We start from the raw sequence: 7,041 nt of genomic DNA, 5'->3' as shown, positions 1-7,041 counted from the left end.
GGAGAGGCCACAACAGTGAGAGGCCCGTGTATCAAAAAAAAAAAAAAAAAGAAAGAAAACTCGTTACATTGTGTTTTCCTGTTCATGGAAATAAACCGTTCTTCTCAGATAGTGAGTCTCTCTGCTCAAGAGTCTCCCTCAATTTCTGAAAACCCAATTTATGTCAGAAATATCTAGTATTTTATTTTCAAAACATTGTTCCTAAATTTTCCCTTTTTTTTTTCCCTCCCTTCCCCACTCCAGAAAAGGGTTCTCTCTTTTCCCTGTGACATCATCCCTGGAACCAACCCACTTTGCAGATCATCGCCTGGGAGATCTGAGAGATCAGTACCGCTGATGCATTATTCAGAGATGCCACTAGGTGGGGGTGTATACACATTTCTGAGAAGGTACACACCTGCGATTCTTAGTATCTTGATCTCTGAAGTTTCTGGTTCTTTGGAGGGTAGGAAGTAACAAAAGTAAGTTAACGTTAATTAACTTGGGAAAAATGAGATAAATGTAATGAAGATACCTAGAGTCAAGCAGACACTATCTCAAGCCAAAGACGTCTCATATCACCTCCGGTCACTATTAGATTCTAGTTAAGAATCCCAGACTGAGCTCATTTGCCTTTCTTTCTCATTCATTCCATAATGTGTTTCTCATGTACCTCATAGTCACACATCTGTATTAAGAATACAACGCCTTTTTGCACACCGACAAGGGTGCTTGCTCTGTGTATGTTATTGGCCTGCAAATTATATACAACCTGGGTTAACGTGAAGCAGGACATGACAGGCTTGGGAAAGGCAGATGCAGTCATTATGCAAAAGGACTCCCTTTGAAATGGTAAAAAAAAAAAAAAAATCATGAAAATCCCCTACTTGACACTAAAAGTTATAAAGTGGATCATTTTAATGTCCCTAGTTGAGAAAAGTCGTACAATACAAAAAGGCAAAATCAGCAATGTTTTTCAGTGGGTGGGCATTTATCAGAGCATCCACTCCAGGCATTCAACACAGCCATATTATTTGTTCGGTGTGTTGGCAAGCTTGGTGCACACACACATTTGCGAGCACCTTGCAATAATGATGGGTGGGAAGCACTGTGGCGGTGCCTTGGCATTGGACCTGAGTTCAAACACAACTTCTGTCACAAGCTGTGTTTCTTAACCTCTATGGGTTTCATAATCTTTATTTGTAAAATGGTAATAATAACTTTTTTTTTTAAGCAAGGTTGTTGTGAGGATTAGAAATAACGTATGCGGGCTTCCCTGGTGGCGCTGTGATTGAGAGTCCGCCTGCCAATGCAGGAGACGTGGGTTCGTGCCCCGGTCCGGGAAGATCCCACGTGCCGCGGAGCGGCTGGGCCCGTGAGCCAGGGCCGCTGAGCCTGCGCGTCCGGAGCCTGTGCTCCGCAAACGGGAGAGGCCACAACAGTGAGGGGACCGCGTACCGCAAAAAAGAAAAGAAATAACGTATGCAATATCACCAGCATGGGGTCTGGAGGTAGTTCTCAGTAACGGTGGTATTTATTGTTAAAACTTTCACTCTTCAGCAGTTTTGCTCTATCTGTGGTATTTAGAGACATTCTTCAACCTTGCCTATGGGATCCCTGGATTTTCTCTTCTTTTGTCAGCCGACTGAGCTAGCTGTCTGAGCTGAATATTGTCTGCGTAAATTCTTCCCAGCTGCACCAGCCCCAGCCTCAGCTTCTCACCCCAAGCCCCGCTTTTGCTTCCTCGAGTCTAGTCTCATTCTGTTCTAAATGGAATCATCCTTTCTAATATTAAGTACTTCCCTCTTTACTGGGTCATCAAGTCCCCTTCTGTCTCTTTCCCTCTACACATTTCATGGTCTTAAGTGATGTTGATATCTAGTCACTATCAGGTCTCTCCCCATCTTCCTTGACCCTGCAATTTCCTATTCAAATTTACACCCACCCATAATTTTGATTCAAGACAAAGAACTGTAATTGTAATCTACATATAAATAAGAGATTAAACAGAGTCAACCTTTTTCTAATTTTTTTTAATGTCTCTAAATTTCTAACCCATTACTCCTATACCCCAACTTCTTTCAAAATGCTTATTTGGATAATTCATTCCATAATTCAATGAAGTCTATCCAGAGAGCTTACACTCTGTCTCTGTCTCTCTCTCTCTCTCTCTCTCTCTCACACAACATTCTAGAAGCACTGCTCACCATCACCACCATCTCCCTTCCTTCAGAGGCCCCCAAATCACTGCAGCAAAATTTTTGGTCTGGTTCCCTTTTCTTTTAACATGGCTTGGCCCTTGAGCCTCCTGCTTATAAAGAAACAGATTTTGCCACACTTAGGGACAGAACAGCTGTCCCCAGGCTTGTCAAGTAGACATCATCTCTGCACCATGGACCCCAACCTCCTGCTCCCATCACGTCTGGCCTGTGATCTGAGAGAGGAGCCATCTTGCTTTGAGTCTCTACTCCTGTCTACAGATTAATCAGTAGATCCCTTCATCTATCACCATTCATCCATTTGTTTTTCTTTCTTTCATACTGTAGCTACACATCTGTTCCCTGGAAAATTCTTTTCAGGATTTGAACATGAATCTTGGCTGTTTTCTACTGGTTCCCTTAGCAACCTCATCAATTTACAGTGTTTGTTACCATGAACTTGCCTACTAAGTAGGGACTTTCTCTCCCCTGCAACGTTTGTTCCCAGTCTACCTTGTGCCTTGCAGCTCAGAAGACCCAGGTTTAATTTCTATCGTGGACGCTGACCAGCCATGTAAATTTGGACAATGACTTATGTAAAAGGAAAGTGGAGCTGATCTCAGACAGCCGTTCCACCTCTGACATTGAGGATCTGGTATGGACCTCTTCCTTCATATATTGTATTTTTAATTTTCTCTAAGAGTCTGACCCCATAATAGAGAGGTTGGATAACTGCCCTAGAATCATGCAACTCAGAGCTGGTAGAGCAAAGACTTGAGCCTACGTTTGGTTATAAATTCCATGTTTTTCCATTAGTCATCTTCCAAAGGCAAGATTGAATTCAGGAGAAAGAATCTGGGCTACTGGGAAGCTACTCTTCCGCATTTCTGGCTTCTCTAACCACAGTAGTTTTCTGCTCAAATCATGGAGTATTCTGGGAGGCTTCAAGAAGGCAGGTCATCTGTGAGAGTGAAATAAAATAATCTGGTAGAAGCCAGTTCTTTTCTAGAATCCAAACTCCTGAGGGGGAAGTCCCTGCTAAAAGATGCCTTTCTCAGTGTTCTCATGGCTGGTTGAAAACCAACAGCATCTTCCATGAAATGTCTATTTACAGAACTAGAAATACATGCCAAGAGATTAAACTTGAAGTAAGTCAGGTGCCATTAGAACATGAGCATAAGTACACAGAGGATTCCTCATTTTCTGCCTGATAACGCTCACTTTTCTTTCAAGAATGAAGTCAGGGCTTCCCCTGGTGGCGCAGTGGTTGAGAGTCCGCCTGCCGATGCAGGGGACACGGGTTCGTGCCCCGGTCCGGGAGGATCCCACATGCCGCGGAGCAGCTGGGCCCGTGAGCCACGGCCGCTGAGCCTGCGCGTCCGGAGCCTGTGCTCCGCAACGGGAGAGGCCACAACAGTGAGAGGCCCGTGTACCGCAAAACAAAAACAAAAAACAAAAAAAAGAATGAAGTCAGACATGATTGCTCTGAGAAGCATCCCTTTATTCGTCCCCTCCTGGCTGAGTCGGAGGTTCCCCCTCCGTACTGCCACACCCCCTGAACACAACTCTCTGGGGGACCCTATTACAACGTGCTGCCCATCAACCCACCTCCCTCCCTTTCTGCACTGCGAGCGATCTGACGGAAGAGACTGGATTTCATCTCTGAGTTCTCGGTGTCTAGCACAGTGCCAGATGCGGAATGAGTGTTCATTTGTACTGTGTGTGTATGCGTGTGTGTAAGAGACAGGGGGCAGGGGTGGTGAGAGGAACCTGGAAAAGTGGAAGAGGAGAGGAAAGGAGGAGAGGGAAAGAGGGAAAATGCAGAAGAAAAGAGAGGAGAAAAAGCAGAGAGAAAGTTAAAAATACATGGATCCAGCGGAACCACCGTGAGATGGATCTGGTTCCACACTACATTAATTACCTGGATCCCACAAGTTCCCCTAATAAGGGGAGCATGGATGGTGTTTTAGATCCTGAGTACAAGCTTCAACTCACATACTACATACCATAGCTCTTAAAATATACGAGTATCCCCCTTTCTCCAGTGATGGTTACTCAAGTAAATGGTTGCAGGCTCTTGGAGCAAGTCTGGGAAATCACACTGGATATATTGGGCTGGCCAAAAAGTTCGTTCGGGTTTTTCCAGAGGACGGTACAGAAAACCCCGAACAAACTTTCTGGCCAGTCCAAATACTTGTCGTGGCATCACAGGGCCCTACTTCTGGTGCCTCAGGTTCTTACATCTGATGACGCTGGGTCTGAGAGCCGGGTCCAATCTGAAGACTGGGCAAAGGGATCGTGACTTCTCTGGGGTTGCCGGTCTGAGCCTTCTTCTCATTCATTCTTGATTTCTTTCAATTACGTACGCTAAGCAGTACTCTTGTTACCCTTATCTCTTGCCCCACGAACACCATGTTCTATCTGCTATACGCAAAGGTCCATGCAGTTCAGGCTCCACCTGTGTGTCATTTCGACCTTGCTGACTAACAGGGCAAGTATGCACAGTCTACATCTGACAGTTAAGTGCTGCCTCATGGCCTCTGCTACTCTGGTTACCTGTATACCTTGGCCACTAGGATGCCCAGTTCTGTAACAGCATCTCCTAACAACAGCCTCAGCTGATGTCCTCCTTAGCCATGCATTTTTATCATCTTGCTAATAAGCAAAGGGTCCTCCAGGCCTCCCTCCCAAAGAACACGGTCAACTGTGGATTTTTCAGTCTTATATAACAGCCCCGTAATAGCATTTCCACTTTTCTAAACCTCTGATCCCTTCCTTCAGAGTCTCGCAAGGCAATTTTTGGCATCTCTACTTAATTTAATGAAGGCTGGTACTTTCTTCAAAATTCCACGAGTCAGCAAATAGCTTACAGGAGACCCACTTCCCAGGACCCTTGCCAAGGTGTTAATCCTGCATGATGGCGGACTGTCTCCATATCAACACACTCTCCCTGATTTAGCTTTGCATTCCAACCACCCTCTGATTCACCTCCCTCTAGATCCTCTCCCAAGCAGGCTCTCCCAGTGCCTGCCAGAGTGTGTTAGGCAGTTCCTGCAGCAGCTTTGATGTATGTTATCTCTTCTCTGTTAGCAGCCTTAGCACAGTTGTGGCCTTGGGAACAACAGAAAATAAATTTGGGAGAAAGGGTAGTAAAAATATTGTTTCACCAAGACAAGACTGTCTCAGCAACAACTGTTTGAGAACAATGACCAGGGGATAGGGAAACTATTCCCCATACAAACACAGCTATCTGGTCAACAGAGTCAGGAAGAGTTGTGATAACACTTGAGGATTTTTAAATACTTCACAAATATAAAGTATTAAGGCAATTACTGTCTTGTGTTAAATCCAAATAATGCATATACCCAGTCTAGAAATCCTAAGGCCAAGACAGCGGCCCACCACTAAAGAAACCTGAAACGTGTGGTTCACTAAAGGCAACAAAATACCCCCAATCCAAATCAGCTTCCTCATCAGATTGACTGAACCCCTCAAACTTACAGGTGGACCTCCCCCCCAAAAAAGGTTTGTCCATATTGAGGAATAAATGCCATTAACCTGTGGTCTCAACTGTCCTATATACAATGTACAGAATTTAATTTAAAAACTTATGAAGGACTTCCCTGGAGGCGCAGTGGTTAAGAATCCGCCTGCCAATGCAGGGGACATGGGTTCGAGCCCTGGTCCGGGAAGATCCCACATGCCGCGGAGCAACTAAGCCCGTGCGCCACAACTACTGAGCCTGCGTTCTAGAGTCCGTGAGCCACAACTACTGAACCCACGTGCCACAACTACTGAGCCTGCGTGCCTAGAGCCCGTGCTCCCCAACGAGAAGCCAGCACAATGAGAAGCCCGTGCACTACAACGAACAGTAGCCCCCGCTCACCACAACTAGAGAAAGCCCGCGCACAGCAACAAACACCCAATGCAGCCAAATAAATAAATAAAATTAAAATGGACAGGAGCTTTGAATTTTAACAAATGACTGTCTAATGTCTGTTGAACTGATAATAAGAATGCCCTCTTCATCAACCACCCTTGCCCTATTTTTAACTAGCCATTAAAAATCAAAGAAATGTGGATTATTCTAACCTCAGAGTTCTCCATCTGTGAGAGAAAGGAAAAGTACGATTAATTCTAACACAGCGCCCCAAGAGCCCAGAAGAGAAATGCTGATTCTTGGGCTGCAGCTGAGCAGTGTTTTCTGACCCAGTAATGGATAAAGGAGACATGGTTGAGAGAAAAAAACTAGTTGGTCAAACCAATGGCAGAACTGACAACAGAATCTGGTTTTTCAAACTTCTTTTCCACCTCTCCATCCTCGGAAATTCTCCTGTCCAGATCAAAGTTGGATAAATTAAAAGCTGGAATCTCCAGCATCTGAAGTCACTCAGTATAGACTCCTCTAGCCCCTTATTAAATGTGTATCCATCAAGTTCCCATCAAATCTATAGACTTGTAATGGCAATAATTCTAGTAACTCCTTCGTAACAGTCACTGTATGTTTACATTCCTCCCTTGAAAGGAACACATACTGTTAGAAAGTAACTACAGAGTCAGTGTCACTTTTAAAAATCTACATTTCAGTTATCACGATAGTATTCACAAACACTTGAAAGACAGCAAGTAACACATATGCAAGCAATATTTTTATTCAGCCTACTTGCAATGTTAGTGCAAGGAAATGGGAACAATCGATCTGACCCTTAGTCTACATAAAGTCAGTTAGTCTACATAAAGTCACTTGATGTAAGGTCATTTAACTGAAGGCAACACCCTTCTCACTCCAAAGAAGTAGCTTACACTGGAACATAATTACCAGCAGGTAGGATGACATTGTTTATAACATGCAGAGCTAGTTTTT

Source organism: Neophocaena asiaeorientalis, unplaced genomic scaffold (assembly GCF_003031525.2).
Source record: "Neophocaena asiaeorientalis asiaeorientalis breed wild unplaced genomic scaffold, Neophocaena_asiaeorientalis_V1.1 scaffold206, whole genome shotgun sequence".
NCBI classification, from domain to species: domain Eukaryota; kingdom Metazoa; phylum Chordata; class Mammalia; order Artiodactyla; family Phocoenidae; genus Neophocaena; species Neophocaena asiaeorientalis.
Note: the sequence above shows the minus strand (reverse complement) of the source record.